General features: G+C 29.8%; 1 protein-coding gene across 1 annotated transcript in view; it reads left to right on the top strand.

Moving 5' to 3' along the window:
• The first annotated feature begins 5150 nt into the window (after positions 1–5150).
• LOC128200267 (alpha-2C adrenergic receptor-like) overlaps positions 5151–16928 on the top strand; it is a 198293-nt gene continuing 186515 nt past the window's right edge. The window contains exon 1 of the mRNA XM_052893161.1: positions 5151–5322. The gene's annotated coding sequence lies outside the window, so the exon portion shown is untranslated. The remainder of the gene's footprint in view (positions 5323–16928) is intronic.

Raw genomic sequence — 16928 nt, 5'->3', positions numbered from 1 at the left:
TGTACCGTTACGTTCGTGTAGGTGCGAGCTTAAGCTTAAGTAGGAGTAACTTTAAGTGCTATAGCAATGGATTGTCCTGTTTATCTCCACGCTAGGTCCATTACGGGGTATGCAGTGTGAACCGTGTGTCAAAGTACTCTATCGTTATCGTTATTATATATATCCTCTTTTGCTTAATTTGTTTAGTTTTCATGCTGGTTCTAGAAATTCTTAACTGTTATCTACAACAGTTCATGTTGTATTTGATCATTATAACATAGCCTTGACTGAGTACTAGCATTTTTACTTACACTTTGTTTTGTGTAATCATCATCATCATCATTTCAGCCATTATCTGTCCAATATTGGACATAGGTCTCCCCTATAGACTGCCATAAGGAACCGTTCTGAGCCACCTGCATCAATTGACTCTCTGTACCTCTGTGTGTAAATGTGACCTCATTTGAGGTCATCACCTGTGTAACAAGCCTAAATCTTATTGATTTATGATTATAAAAATGTCATAAAATATCGAAATATTTAAATAAAAATACGTGTTTATATTATTATTAACTCTCATATCTTATTATGCCTTTTAAAAGGTAAGTCAAGTAAAATATTACTTTGTTTTTCAGCTTCACAAGTCAAATCGTGATTATCTGGTATGGCGTCATAATAAAAGTAATAGATGTAATGAAAGAAAACATGTTTCAAAATCGCAATCCAAATTTGGAAGTCGCGTCATTGGGTTTTGCTAAGCCATTAATTGCAACCACAAAACATTTCTACCACAAAACCAGTGAAGTCTTCCAATGAATGTCGTAACTAGAGATTTAACAATTTTAAGGGTCACATTTCCCCATCCCTTGCCACTACTAAACTGTAACAAAATAGGTCATTCGAGATAATTGTCGACCTCTATAGTATAATGGTTAAGCTATCCATACTATACGTCCTTGTTAATGCAGTCACAGGTCCTGCAATAAGGTTTGTTAAGAAAGTGATTTTGAAGCTTAGTAATTGGTTACTTTGAAAAAGACCTGCCGAGATTTCCTCTAGAGTACAGGTTTCTTAAAAAAAGTCATAACAAATTTTAATTAGGTTTGAGAAAGCGTACATGACAACCCTGGTGTTACTTACTAATCATTATTTATTTTATTTTAGAATTAAACGGCCCGTATTTTGTTTGTCATCAAGTTAGTATAAAAAGGACTTTAGTGGTCTAATCTAATAAGATTTCAGAATATCTTGTATTACTAGTGGATTTTAATTATAATATGTAATTAATAGTGGCATATTTATATATATTATTACATTATTTATATTCGTGTACTTGATGAAGTAAGCTGAAAATCATAACAATAAAAAAACATTTGGTTCAATGTTTTCAAATTTGTATACAATAATAGATTTTCCGTAAACTGTATAAGTAGCTACTAACGAGTTATTCTATACTGCTACAAAATTTACGGAGTGAAATTGGAGGATAATCATCATCATCATATCAGCCGTTAACTGTCTACTTCTGAACATAGGCTTCCTTCATAAAGGGAGAGATAATAATTAACAAAAAATAATGATCGGTTGTATTAATACTCGCTTTAATATTTTTATGCTATTAGTAGATAATAAATTAGTATTAGAATTAGTTGCACCGACAAGAGGAAACTCTTAAATGAAAAGAGAGTAATATCATAAAAAATGTGAAATTGAGTTTATTTGTTACTTCTTATGTTTAATCACCTTAACCAATCACTATGAAATTCGGTACACATGGACTATATGAGATAGTGGACATAGGCAGTTTTTTATTCCGGTCAGTAAACACATTTCGGTCACGCGGAAGAAGTCGCGCGTAAAAACTAATAAAAATATAAAAGGAAACATATTCATTCATATATTGTATCTAACATAGCTTCGAATGTTGACAAAATATGAAAACAATGTGTCGCCACTTCGTTTCATTTCGAGGGGAACAAAGTAAAATACACCCGTGCAATAGAAGGAAAAACCCGAAATAAAAACCCTAAAATATATAAACACCTAACCCATATCAAACCCCTGGTCAGGATGGTGTTAGTAGGCTATATCTTCTTCTTATCGGAAGAGACCCGTGCTCAGTTGTCGTACTATAATGGCTTGTTAAGAAAATATGTTCACGGCTGTATCCAAACGTGGGACAATCACGGACAAGTCATGAGTTTAGAGGGGAAGTGATTGTTAATAATAGCGAGGTTATTTTTTTTATGGATAGAAACAGAAAGTTATCTCCGATTGTATTATCCGTTTACTCTGGCACTTGTGCCGGATGATAGATAAACGAGGATTAAAACAGGTTAGTTGGCCCATCGTGAATTAACTATGATGTTACGCAGGTAGAACCGCATGGTGGTCTACCTGATATGGTCTATACCTGATATGGTATATAGCAATATACCATATATTGCTAGCAATGGAGCTGTAAGACCCTATTACTAATAATCCCTTTCCTCTTTAATAGCGAGGTTAGTTGAGGTTAGTTAGTGCTAACAATATACCATGTCAGGTCAATCACTATGCGGAAACATTATAGGTTAATTATTGAATAATAATGAATTAATATAATGTTAATAATGAATTACAAAATAAATGGCTTACAAGGCACAGATTACCCTAATTTGTAAGCTAGGGCAAAAAACATGTAACTGTGCAACCCTGTATTTGTTAATAAAGTTTATTATTATTATTAATTTATCACAATCAGTCAACTAAACTTACTTGTTTTTTTTATATATTTCTTACTGGTACTCCGCAAGTGAATATCGATAGAGCAGGTGAGGTCTCCATTTCATTTTCACTCCATTAAAAGAGTTTTGCTAAAAATGAGTCATGAACACCTGGTGTAGTTCAATATGTCCAGGAATTATATTTGGACAATATTTAAATAAAACGTTCTCAGTGTATCGCACTTTATTAACAAAAGTTTATTTTAATGCTCTGAAGCACGATTGTGCAACAGACTTCTCTAACTAAAAGTAACTCGTGTGCTTTTAAAACTAAACTTCGTAATGCAAACAAAATTTATTATTTATGTTATGAAAACATTTTAGAATTGGCTCAAATTTTACTGAACCTATAACGAAAGAGGTTAATGAATTTTCGGATGAATTCATATATGTGGGTGGGTATTCTGAATTGTTGTGACGTAGCCATATTTACTAGTGCAATGAATACATCTTTTTATTATAAATCTAATCTAAATTAATATTAGAGATAAGCTTGCATTTGTATATTACTTTTAAAATTGAACGTTTTGTCACTATATTGTGTATGATAATGAAGAATAGTATTATAAAAGGGAAAGTTTTGATTTTTTGTTTGTATAAATGGATAAATTAAATACTTATGTATTTTAAAAAAATCGCGCTAAGCCAGGGCAGATCACTAGTATCTAATAAGAATGGCTACAATGTGTGATTTTAATATTTTATACGTGTACAACATTTCTGAAAAAAAAACCTCGTTCTTTGAGCCATACAAACGCTGCCGGAATCTAAAGGCTCTACTATACAATTACATAAAGATTTTTGTGCGTCTATCATCAGTACAAATCGCTTTACGGTTCCATAAACAAATGACAAAAAAGTAGGTATATGTATAATACATATGGTGTGTTTATGCCAAGTTTTATGCATGTATAAAACATGATTTTTGCTTACGCAGATGTCACGGCACCGTTTAGAAATTCCTTATTGAATACATACCTATTTTAGAAATTCAATAGCAGTCAACTTTGCAAATAACATGTTTTGCGACATACATATATTTTGGTTAGTATATAGGTATTTTCTTCAGGTGAATATATTATGTCTCGAGAGATTTTTTTATGTGGAAAATTATATTGTGAAATGAGCGTGTAGTTCACCTAATGGTAAGTGATTACTTCAACCCATGAACACTAACAACACTAGAGTATAGTCGTCTATTGTAAAAAATAATACAAATAATATACAATGGCGGACTTACCGAATAGTGGGATCTTTTACCGTCAACCTAATAGCTGAAAGAAAACTATAGAATGTTCAAGGGTAAAAACAGTGCAGCTAAAGATAAAACTCAATAATATCTAGTTAAAATTAAACATATAATAATAATAAAAAGTAACTGTATTTATCTACATAAGTATCTACAATGTTAATTATTTACACTTTATTGTACATACAATATACATTATGATATATGATTTGGAACCAAAGACGTACAATAAGAGACTAAACGAGCATTATTTAAAGGAGCTATATTTATACATTTTTAACGATTAATTTAGAATAAATTTAATAATAATTCCACATGTGTTTAAATAGTACTTAGAAGTTCAAATATCTAGCTTATTTGAATGGATTTCGATATGGCAATAACTAATATTGGCGCCATTAAAGTTATGGCGTATTAAAAGTAAGTTATCTATGTGAGACAGTTAATTGTTTTAATAGGGTAGTAGCAGATGCATCGTGCAAACCTAATTCGTCACTTCGATTGGCGGTAAGTTTTCGTCGACAAAGGGGGATGGGGAAGGGTAGGGGGTCCACGCAGGCGCCAGTTCCCGCCATTTTCTCGGGATCGGGTTGCTAGCGTAACGGGAAGTGCCGGGAATGAGGATATAGGTCACGTTTCAGTTTTTGTTACAGTATTTAATAATATCTATTCTGAACATTTGTGAATCTTGCATTAAATTGATCAGGTGATGGATAAGTCTAAAGGGTTCAAAAGTATTCTTATATTTCGATCTAGTAACCATTGTAAATTCGAACGAACACTATATTGTTGTATTCTATCTTTACACCCTGTCCACTTGAATTTGTATTTGTCTTTTCATAATATGTTATTTTGTACCTCCTCAAAATTTTTATTTACTTTATTTACAATAAATATAATGTACATTTTCACCAAAACAATTTTCTCGTAATTTTTTGATGATGGAAAAATTACGTCGAGAACTGTTTACGTTGATAGAAGTCGACAATTATTATAAAATAATAGTTATTACAAACATAAGTAAGACCTTTTTGTTGTTAGTTTTATATAAAATTTTCGCATTTGGTTACCCTTAAATCAATTTAATTTTTCCTGGAAGTATCCGATGTGTGAACGGCAACACCGTCATCCCGAACGGTCAGTCGTTTTGGCGCCGCGGTCGCGTATGCCCGACGAGTCTTATTCCTGTGCTCCCGACTACGTATACCAACACAAATTATAAAAAATAAATTAAAAAAAAATGTGTTAACCATAGTGAGGTCACAGTGCAATGCTATAGTGCCATGTGATTTTATTGTGTAATCTGAGGACTGTTCGCGCGAGAAAGGAGTAAGTACTTGTTTTTATTTTCCATCTCGCGAAATGCATTTTCGTGGATTACAGTAGCTCTTTACTCAACCATGAGGCTTTATCGTTTGAAAACTTTCTGTTATTTTTCAGATTGAGCTGAGACTTACTTTGTTTTGTTATGGTTTACATACCTACATTATTGTATTTTTTTTCTGCAAATATACTGTTATCTGTAAATATACTACAGGTAGGTTGTAGGTTATCTTTTGCTTTTCAAATTAGAAGCTTTAATTCTAGCATTATTTTCTGTTTTTCTTTTCTAGAGGATATAATCTTTTTTATTGAGTTTTATTCGTAGGTATTTTATGCAAAATAAAAATATTAATATTGTTTTCTATTAATTTTAACAATTGTTGTTCATTACAACTACATATTATAATGTAAAAGTTTTAGTACATTGTGCAAAACAGTTCAGTATTAAAATTATATTTTAATAATTATAAATAAAATTTTGACAAAAAAAATGATTTTAAACTTTTTTTTTAAATCATAAATATAAAGATGTTAAAATTCATTTCTTGCTTTACCATAAATTCCCTTTTAAAGTTTTTCATATTTATAAGTAAGGTTTTGTTAATTTTTGATATATATTTTAATTTACAAGAAAACAATAATAAACGCAGATAAAATATACTTATGTTAGCAAATGTTTCTTTTTTAATTTGCAAGTTATTTGAATTTTTCATTGCAATGAGATTTTATTGTTGATTTTTCACAGAATTATCTAATTTGAGTAACATGTTATAAAAAAAATTATAAAATTAGCTCACGCCGAAGTTTATTTTGGCCAAGAATTAATTCGTGACCCCAATATAGTGGGTTATAAGCCAGAAAAAGAAAAAAAAGACACAATAAACGAAAAATATGGAGATAAGAAAAATTTAAGGTGTGTATTAATTTTACATCTATTCAGACATATTTTCGTTTTAGGAATTTTAATAAATAAATTAATGCTTCGCTTCCATTTATATGGAAATACTTGACGTAAAATAGGTTGTATTTTTGGCATTTATTACGACATTATTGTAATATCTATAAAAATAATTAGAACGAAAAATAAGAAATATATTGGTGGGAATGAGGGTCGTGACATTTATAAGTACACATAGCAAAAACATATTTAAAAATAATAATAATAATATATTTTAATTTATATGTAAAACTTGGCATTGCTAAGATCTTACCTACATTTACGCATGCTACGACGTAGCCATCAGCAAAATGGTTCAGAGAACTTTACAATAATTTTACCTAACTACGAGTGCTACGACGTAGTTTCCGTCAAATGGTTGAGTGAGAGTGATAATGGAATTTTAGATTGTATTTTATTAAATTGCGATAGAAATGGAAACATCATGATAAAATTTTTAGATGTGTGTTAATAAAGACATAATTTTTTGTTCTATAATAGTGTGTACTTTAATTAAACGACTTCAAATGTCACTAAATTTATATAAGTTCGACTTATAGATTACTAAAAGTTTAATTTTTGTAATAGACTATGAATAACAACGTCGCCATCTACTGTATTTCATGTTTTTACTATTTTTACATGATATTTATTGTACATAATATAGATGTGTCTGGTGGTACCTATATTTCTTTTATAGATTCTGGACAGTCATAAAATTTGTGTTAAAGTACCAAGTCTCTTATAATAAAAAATAAAGTTAACAAATGAATTCTAGAAATGGTGGTAGGTTCGCCCACTGACTGTTAGTTTCATATTATGTTCAGTGAAATGTGGGTAGATCGACTGTTTTATTTGATCGATGAAAATGAAATGGTATCCTCGCTTACGCTATCGGTTTACGCTGGTGGGGAACCAGTGAAGGATGATAAGTGAGGATGAAATCAGCAAAATTAGCCCATCGTGATGAATTATAAAAGAATTAATCATGGTGGTTTCTAAGGGGAACCGCATGGATGTCGACCTGTTAAAGTATACTGCTAGCAATGGAGGTATTACACATCGACACTAACAATCCTTTTTATTACGTAGGTCATGCTTTAGATACGTTTTCGATTCAAAATTGTCACACACAGTAAACCATGAGTAGCATTTTTGTCTCTGAATATCTCAATAAGCATTACAGTTCTATGTGTATTTTTATATTTAATAGTATTTTTTTCCTTAGTATATTATTATTGACACTTGTAATTCTTTGAACACATATTGATACTATTAAACAATACTTATTCCCTTCCATAAAGATTTTTATATGGCTTTCTAATAATATTAAGAGTTATTTTTTCAGTCGTTATGGAGCATCAAATAAATTTCGGTTAAAACGCAAATTAAAATACGACATGTGAGTACATTTGTATTATACCTTTTTAAAATTTAAAATAAAAATGATTGCAGGATTTTATTTTTTTAAATGTACGATGATGGTCATCAGTCTGTGCTAACGATATACAATGACAGGGCATCAGTGAAGCATATAGCTCTGAAGATGTAATCAGACCAGTTGATTCATCGTGACAAAACTTGATTTAATTACAATGATTTCCGGGGAGGACTGCAGGGGTCTTCTTTACAAACAGTACCTTCCCTTCCTTTCTTGTGAAATTTTAAAAATGATAATAGACTATTGTGGTATCAAACAACCGAGTCTTATCAGTAGTACTAGCCATTGGGTTCTCTATGAGAATGTTCGTCCACACGCTGCACAAGGGAGCGTCTCTAAATTATGGAAGTTTAGATTGGAAACTCTACCCACAGTACTCTATACCTTGCTCCCACTGATTTCCATTTTCTTTGAATTTTCAATATTTCCGAGCAGGGAACAGTTCCAACTATTCTGATGTGGCGGTGAAACGTCTACTTCAAAGAATTCATTTCCATTCATATGATTCCTGTAGCAAACGTATTATCGTAAATTAAAATAGAAAAGCGTATTGTGATTACAATATAAATTAACAAATGCTTCAATTAATTAAATACATATTAACTTTTCATTGAAATGACAGTAAATAATTTAACAAATAAACGAAACCGCAGAACTATAATTGTATTCTTTTTTTTGTGCTTTGTTGCCTCGTTTATAATGGGTTTAGTGTCAAATTGTTAACGTTTAACTACATTTACCTGCCAATACAAATATTCAACACATTCATTCATCACATTCATTCATCAATCATTATAATTTTTTATGTCAAAAATGCCATTCAAATATAGTGTCAAGCTTACAAACTATTCCCATTATAACGATAGTCTTATGCATCCTGCATGTTAATTATTATTTTGAGGTACGAGTATCACAATAATAATACTACTTAATTTTAGGTAGTAGTGACAGATATTAGATAGCACAGCACGATAGTTTGTGGTTTGGCGACGGGTTTTCAACTTAACTTGGTATTTTGTGAATGTAAATCTTCCAAGAGAGACATATGGACTTACTAAAAAGAATATTAGATAATGGAATAGTTGCTAACCTTCTTTAAATCGTCAAACAATTTTTTTTAAGATTTTGATTGACTAAGACATTGATTTATTACTAAGCGACTAAAACCAAAGATTTCGGACTTGTTCTTAGACTAAAACTCAATAAATATAGTTTATCTTTTAGTTTGACGAATTATTGGTAATTTTCACGAGATTCCAAATGAATCAGTTTTTATATTATTTGAATTAGTAAACAAGTTCGCCGTCAGTTTAATGGCAAATAAACAGTCAAATAGACATAAACGGGAATTTGTACATAGAATACATCATAGATATATATCATATCATAGAATTCAGTGTTTGATCATAGTACTCGTCACGCGTTATAATTCCTGAATTCAAAGCTCAGGAGCCTAGACCATGAAATTTTTCAAATTCGTGTTTGGATCGTTTAAATACTGACTGTTATATAACATACCTGTATGTACGTAATAATTTCTTAGATTTTAGTTGAAAGGAAATTTTATTACTTTTTATTAAATACAATTTTGAATTAATAAATGCTGTTATAATATATCCGGGAGAGACGGAAAAATTATAACTTCTAAAGTCTGCAGTCACACGAGATATATTTTCAGTAAAGTAAATAGGAATAACTTAGTTTAATATCGTAGTTAAACACAGTTACAAGTCAAACGTTAAATCCGCTTGTATGTAGTAAGATATACATTAACTCTTGGAAGTAATTGAGCTCGGTAATGCAAGCACAACGGTGCAACAGAAATGACACAGTGTAGTAATTCAAAAGATATAAAATTGAATTAAGTTTAATTGACTAACAACTATATTTTGCTCCATGAAAAGCGACTTTAGTTGAATGAATATACACCGATGAACTACGAAATATTTTAAAAAGGCATTATACTGGAAATATTTATTAATTTTATACTAAATATAATAAATATTTGAATTTTGAACGCGGAATCAATGAAGAATTTTCTTTTTAGATTTTACAACTTGAGAACCTACTTCTTTTGGCATTTAATGGAACTATAGTATATATTTCTTTGCCGTTATTTCCAGTTCTCGAAGGAGTCTCTAAAAACTTACCTACATTACAAAAGAAACCCATGTAAAAAAAAATACATTTATTGTTGCGAAGATTAAGCAGTAGATAAGTGGTACTTTTTTGCTCGTTTAATGTCTAAACTTCACAGATTAGCTGATATTTACTCCTCCTCGGTCTAGAACTTTAGGAACATTCTGTTTCAGTTGTTGTAATAGCTATTTTCTAAAGTAATAAGTTTGGTGCGTTTATAATTTTTCCTTGGTCTTAGCTTATCATTATTTGTCTCTGTTTACTTTATATTATTTTAGCATATTGTATTCGATTGTACACTTGTTTATCATATATATATATATATATATATATATATATATATATATATATATATATATATATATATATATATATATATATATATATATATATATATATATATATATATATATATTTTCAACTGACCTTAAAAAGGTGAAGGTTCTCAATTTGGTTGTATTTTTTTATGTTTGTTGCCTCATATTTTCGTTATTTCTAAACCAATTCAGAAAATTATTTTTATCAGAAAGAATGTACTTTTATATTTTTTCCATAGAAATGTCACTAAAATTGGTTTAGTGCTTTAGTTTTAAAGTAAAATTACTGGATTTTCTACAATCAAAATCGGATTTTCGTTAAAAACAAAATCTTAAATTATTAAACCTTTTTTTAGATCGTTTTTTGTTCCACTGTTTTGTTTGTTTTTTAGGAGCAATATCTTTGCTATGTCTTTCAATAAAGTTTTAATAAAGACTTTTATTGATTTCTTAATTACTATATTTTACGAAAACATTACTAACTGTAGCCCGTGACTTTGCCCGTTGTCATATCGTCATATCGCCTATAAACTTTTTAAGAAATAAGCTATTAATAGCAAAAAGATTTTTTTACATTCGACTAGTAGTTCCAGAGACTTGTTTAAACAAACAAACTCACTTCTTCGCTTTATTATATTATTATGGATAAGAGAGAACCCTCGAAATAGAAACAATAACATATGTATTAGTGTTTCACAATAGAAATAGCTATCGGTCTACCAATAGGAATATTTCTCGATCGTCTGGTCAGGCTGCATTTAGTCATTCAAAACTGTTGTAGTGCCTATTTTCTAATCACCTAAAATATACCTATTAATTTCATGGTTTGCTTCAATAATTATCTGATATTTTTCTTACGAGATTCTAAGATTTTAAGTAGATTCATATTTGCTCAGAGATAAAACTTATTATTATTTACTATTACTGTAAGCTTTGCCGTGTCAATAGGAATAAAAATTATCCAAGTATTAATCCAGGGTACGGTCCATCTGTGTATTAAATTTCATTAAAAACCGTCTAGCCATTTAAACGTGATTGAATACTAGACATACAAACATCTGTAATTTACATCCAAATATCTCAATAATATTAGTAGGATTGGTAATGTTATATTTCTAAATAGCTATTTTCAGTAATCTCTAAATTAAGTTAATGTTAATACACTGTGACCACGTAGTCTGTGTGTAACAGCAGTGCAGTATTCTACACTGCTGTGTTATTCTGCCCGGGAGTAACTCTAATCCATCCTATTTCAGTTTAACCGATTCCTAGCTTATATTGCTCCTTTGGTACGGCGTCTGCTTATTTAAATTGAGTTAACAGATTTCATTTGACTTTGCTTACTTAACAATATATTTTTATACGAGGGTATATTTATTCTATTACATAGCTGACTTTATTATAATTTAAAGTAAATTTTAAACTAATTAAAAAAAAAAAACTATTATTTTTTTGCGTACGAGTTACGTGATTTTTATTAATAATTGTTGTCTCATGAATATTATTTTTATTTATATGTAATGGTACAATTATGAAAACAGTTTATTATATAAATATAAATATAATTATATATATAATTATAAATGATTATTTAAAAAGTGAAAATGAATATTTTTATTATATCACATTTTTGTGTCGTCTCTATAGCCTGAAATTATGACTTCCAGACGTAATCACTCAAATAACTTAAAAGAACCTAAGAACCAGTCTATACGTGCTTATAACGTTCAACTAACTCCTAACCGTTAAGGAGTTAAATCTATCATCATAAACTCATTTGAATAACTTAAGGTAGTGTATCAACTAACGGGTTTACGTGTCTATACTATTTAAAGCTCGTCACATGAGTTGATGACTATCATAAGCAAATATCTTGATAAATTCTGAAAAGTGTGAATGTATGGTACATGTGTCTATAAAATTTAAGGGTTGCCCTCGATTTCTCTAGAATCCCCTCATCAGATTTGGCGACAATAAGACCACCTCAGCAGTATGCTCGAATGCAAAAAGGATTTTTAAAATCGGTCCACAATTGATGAATAAATCCATAGACATACTTAAAAAAATATACAATGGTACATGGAAACTCCTTCTTTTTTGAAGTCGGTTAAAGTTTTTAACCGATGTTAGTTATGATCCAAATAAATTCCGATATAGTTACGGTATTAATCTGTGACATGAAACAACTGTGAACTAATTTTGATTGAGCAACAAACAGTATCACAAATTGCTTCATTTATAACTGATCGTGGCTTTAGAAACAAGGTTGGTTTTTTCAGGACAGATCTCTGTAATATCGAATAGCCAAGATAAAGGTCGAATGCTTAGAAAAAGAACAATCTATTCTAAAAATATAAAGGGCGTTCCTTCACTGTTTCCACATCGCTGAGCTGTAAATATTGATGCTATAAATATGATATTTGGTCAGTATTTTTGTTGTAACACATGGAGACTTACTTAGTAGAGTTATTCCAAATTCAACTCTAACACTGTCTTAATAAAGGATCAATATTGGTATGAGAAATTTAGATGGTATTATATAAATTATATTATGTTTACCTATAAATATATTACTAACCTTTATCTATTTAATATAAAATTATCCTTTACGATCAAATAAAGTTTAGTGCTAAGATATATATAGAAGTATTGTTATTTAGATACTTGGGTATATTACAACTTTTGGTTTATTAGGTTCTCTTTTACAGGGAAAATTCGTTAAAATATTACAAAAAAAATTGGATATAAAATCTATTGAATTATTCATCTTAAGAGTACAGCTCTTAAAATGAATAATAATAATAATTATTATTACTACAGATGCTAATTATACTTTAATAGTTGTGAGTAGCAATTGAGTCAGAAAAGTATTCACTATAATTAGGAAATTTGATTTATTTAAAACTTTTATTCTTATTTGAATTATTTTAAAAGTTATCTGTACATACTTGTACTTTCGAAAGCATGTAAAAATGTTTAGGATATAGATCACGTCAGAAATCTTTATGAAAATTAGTATTCTCCGCCCCCCCCCCCCCAAGAAGGGCACCGGTTGAAGTTCTGAGGTAAACCTTTACAGAATGGCTATATCTCTATGGGTAGCTAGTTGGCCCAAATTCATTGATCTTCGTTCTTTGAGGGGACTGGTGATATCTTTGCTTTGCTCAGCTTTTAATATACCACCTTTGTGATTTGTTTATTTTTATATTAGAGAGAGAGAGAGAATAAAATACAAATAAATAATTAAAATTTTGAGTTAAAATCGAAAGCCTTACAAAATGAACACAAGTAACAGCTAAGTCTTCGTGTTTATTTTATAATAAATTCTAAGGACGTCGTGTTTCGTAAACTTATTAGTAAGGCTAATAACGCATTATCCAAGAATGGCCAGGTGTCCTAATTATGCCCTCTGCTAGTTCAGCTTGGTCCCAGAGCGCAAATGTAAATGTTTGATTATAACGGCCGTTTATAACTTAAGATAAACTAGTTGAGTGCCAGCGACTTTGTCCGGGTGATCATAGAAATAATATTAATATTATACACGCGAAAGTGTGTTTGTTTGTTACTTTTTGGTTTTTTAAGAGCTTACACATCGTCATAAAGTTTGATATACCTAGTATTTGGCATAAACAATAGTATAGACTTATTTTATCCCGGTCACTTTACATATTTCGATGAAAGAAGATAAAATTGTAAAAAAATAATTTATATATATTTATAATAATATAAGATGTTGTTTTAAATACTGCAAAATAATATAATAATTATCTTATTTTATTGAAATAAGTACGATATTAATTCTTATCGATTGCAAAATGTATTAACAATAAACGGTTTAGAATTGAAGAAAAAAATCACATTACAAAAATTACAGGCGAATAGAGAGATTCCTTATCGAAATTGTACTATTCAACTAATATAGTAAATGTGAAAGTTTGTACAGATGTTTGAATGTTTATTACTCAATCACGGTTAAACAGCTGAACGGATTTAAATATAGGACAATTCATGTTGGCAAAGCCGCGGCTTGCGTAAATCTTTTATTTATTATGTTTGTTATTTAATGACTGGTTTAATTGGAATAGGTTTTGCTATATTTTATGACAGCTGTTCATTTCATTCTTATTTTATAAATACATACATATATTTATAAGCTCTTCTAAATATTAATGCTTTCACTTAGGTTCTTAGGTTTCAATTCTTGATGTTTATGGAGAAGAACCTGTAAGAAATAAGGTTTTTTTTTTGAATATTTTATACATTTATAAATATTTTTTGTTTGAATCTTTCTCAAAAATTAGTTCAATATTATTCAGTAATTGAAGAATTAATTTCTATTTTTCAATAATGCCGATTGAATTATCAGAATTTACGTTATTAATTTTCAGTTCAACTATAGTTTCATGGGTATCAATCATGTATTAATATAAATCATCAAAATGTGACTTGAGAAAGGCTGGATTAATTCGACATTTTTTTTTTTAAATTAAAAGTCCGAGGAAGATTATTATGAATAGAAAAATGGGAATGTTTGCCAGGAAAAACGAAAGTGTTTTTTCTTTTTTCCACATTTTTTTTTCCAAATATTTTTCCGCATTTTTTTCTACATAAACGGTTCCTAACTGCTAATTCAAATGTTTCAATTAAATATTGACGTCAAACATGGTGGTAAAACAACGTTTTCCGGGTCAGCTAGTTAATCTAAAGCTAATGTCTTATATACTTAGCTATTAATCGATCTCCAAGCTAGGATCCACAAGAGTGATATTTTAAAAAGATTAAAAAAAAGGAGGTTTTCAATTCGGTGGTATTTTTTTTATTTTTAATTAAATTCTATCAATTATAGGCCGATTTGGAAAATTGTTCACATATATTAAAGTATCTACTTAAAAATTCGTTTCGTAGAAATTTTATCAAAATCGGTTCAGTAGTTTAGTTTTGTAATCAAAATAAGTGGGTTATAACACATTCAAAGTGGATTTTATTGTAGAAATTAATATTGTATTATTGATATTTCCTTTGAATAACTCGATAATCGTATATCAACCATAGTAAGTACATACACAGGGCAAACATTTCTGAAGTATGTTACTATGTAACTAAAAAAGAAAAAGAAAAGGTTACACTGAACAAAATACCGGATAAATACTGGTACAAAATAAAGCAATTATTCAAAGTAATTTAAATCAATACACAACGATGTTTTCACAGATAAAACACATTATTACACACGCCTGTCATATGTTTTTTCAGGAAAAACAATTGTTCCGCGTGTTACACGTGAAAGGAAAATCACACAGAACACAAATATTGGTACACAGAGGTACAAGTTCTCTTTGTAAATGTTGTTGTTAAGAAAAATTGTAAATTTAAGTTATTATGTTTAAATTGTAAATTTATTTTATTCATGATTTCGTCTGCGAGCTTATTTTCTTTGTCCTAAATAATTCCTTTATACTAATTTTCACAATCGTTGGTTGAGTAGTTGGTAAGAAACAAGCCAGATGGTAAGAAACATACAAATTCGTTTTCACTTTTATAATATTTCTAAGGATTACTGATTGTCTTCTATGGCTTTGCCAGCGCGGAACTTTTTATTGCTTTAGGATAATCTGGTAATTTCTTTCTTTGTACTTACTTATGATGTATAAGTAACACTCTATAAAAATTTATATTTCTAGATTCTATTTGTAGAAATAAATTAACAGAGATCTCTATGTGCTATATGGCTATATAATGGAAGCGTCAATTTGTATCTCACTTTTTGCTCTACCGATTCTGATAAACCTTTCATTAAACATGACATTAAACTATTCATTCGCTTAAATACAAAATTTAATTGAAATCTATTTACTTTCTGTACAGCCTTATTTTTGTGTTGACCTATTAATAGACAGATATTAATTGCAAATTTATTATTCAAAATAGATTATTAGAAACGTAATTAAGTATATTTTTTTTTATACAACTTAGAATGGCAAACAAGCTGACGGCCCACCCGCTGATGGAAAGTGGTAACCGTCGCCTATAGACATGAGCAGTACCATGGACATAACAGAGTATACTGTTTCGCCCATGATACCCCCCCCATGCGTTGCCATTCCTGAGGACTCAGATGTTATTCCTCTGTACCCTGTAAATTCACGCCATATCCCACCCTTCAAACTGAAACACAGCCATGCAAACAAAACTGCTTCACGGTAGAAACACGAATGGGACAGAGGTACCCAAGCAATCGACTTTTGTACAAAGTCTCCCTCAATAGTAATTTCAATATATTTAAATAATTATAACTATGTAAAGCATTTTTTGACAAAGTGATTTGGTCAGGCAAATTATTTTGAGGTATTATGGAGTACTTATATTTTAAATAAGTAATTCTATCAAGTGAAACATAAAAAAATTCAGTAGCTACAGCCTTTGATAATTTTCCTTATGTGCCTCAGAGCGCTTATATATATATATATAACATTGTTACAGAGGGTTTTCGGCGGATGTTTTAAACTGATAAGGCAATCACACAACTTCCGGTTTCAGTAGACAGATAAAAATGTGTTGGTATTAAGCCTGAACACTGTGATTAAGCAGAGGCGGAATTAAAAAAAACATCCGAGAGATGTATACTGTAAAGTGTATACTAGTGCGATCGTATTGATAACGGGTTTTATTATTTAAGCAATTCTTAAAATCTACTAGTATCTACTAAAACTATTTTTACTAGCTTTTATTAGCCACTTCTCTCGCGTTTGATATTCGATTTCTCGCAGGTATCACGTTT

The sequence above is a fragment of the Galleria mellonella genome, unplaced genomic scaffold (genome assembly GCF_026898425.1).
Source record: "Galleria mellonella isolate WM207_F2 unplaced genomic scaffold, CSIRO_AGI_GalMel_v1 utg172, whole genome shotgun sequence".
Classification (NCBI taxonomy): domain Eukaryota; kingdom Metazoa; phylum Arthropoda; class Insecta; order Lepidoptera; family Pyralidae; genus Galleria; species Galleria mellonella.
Note: the sequence above shows the minus strand (reverse complement) of the source record. Positions and strands in the feature narration are given on the sequence as shown.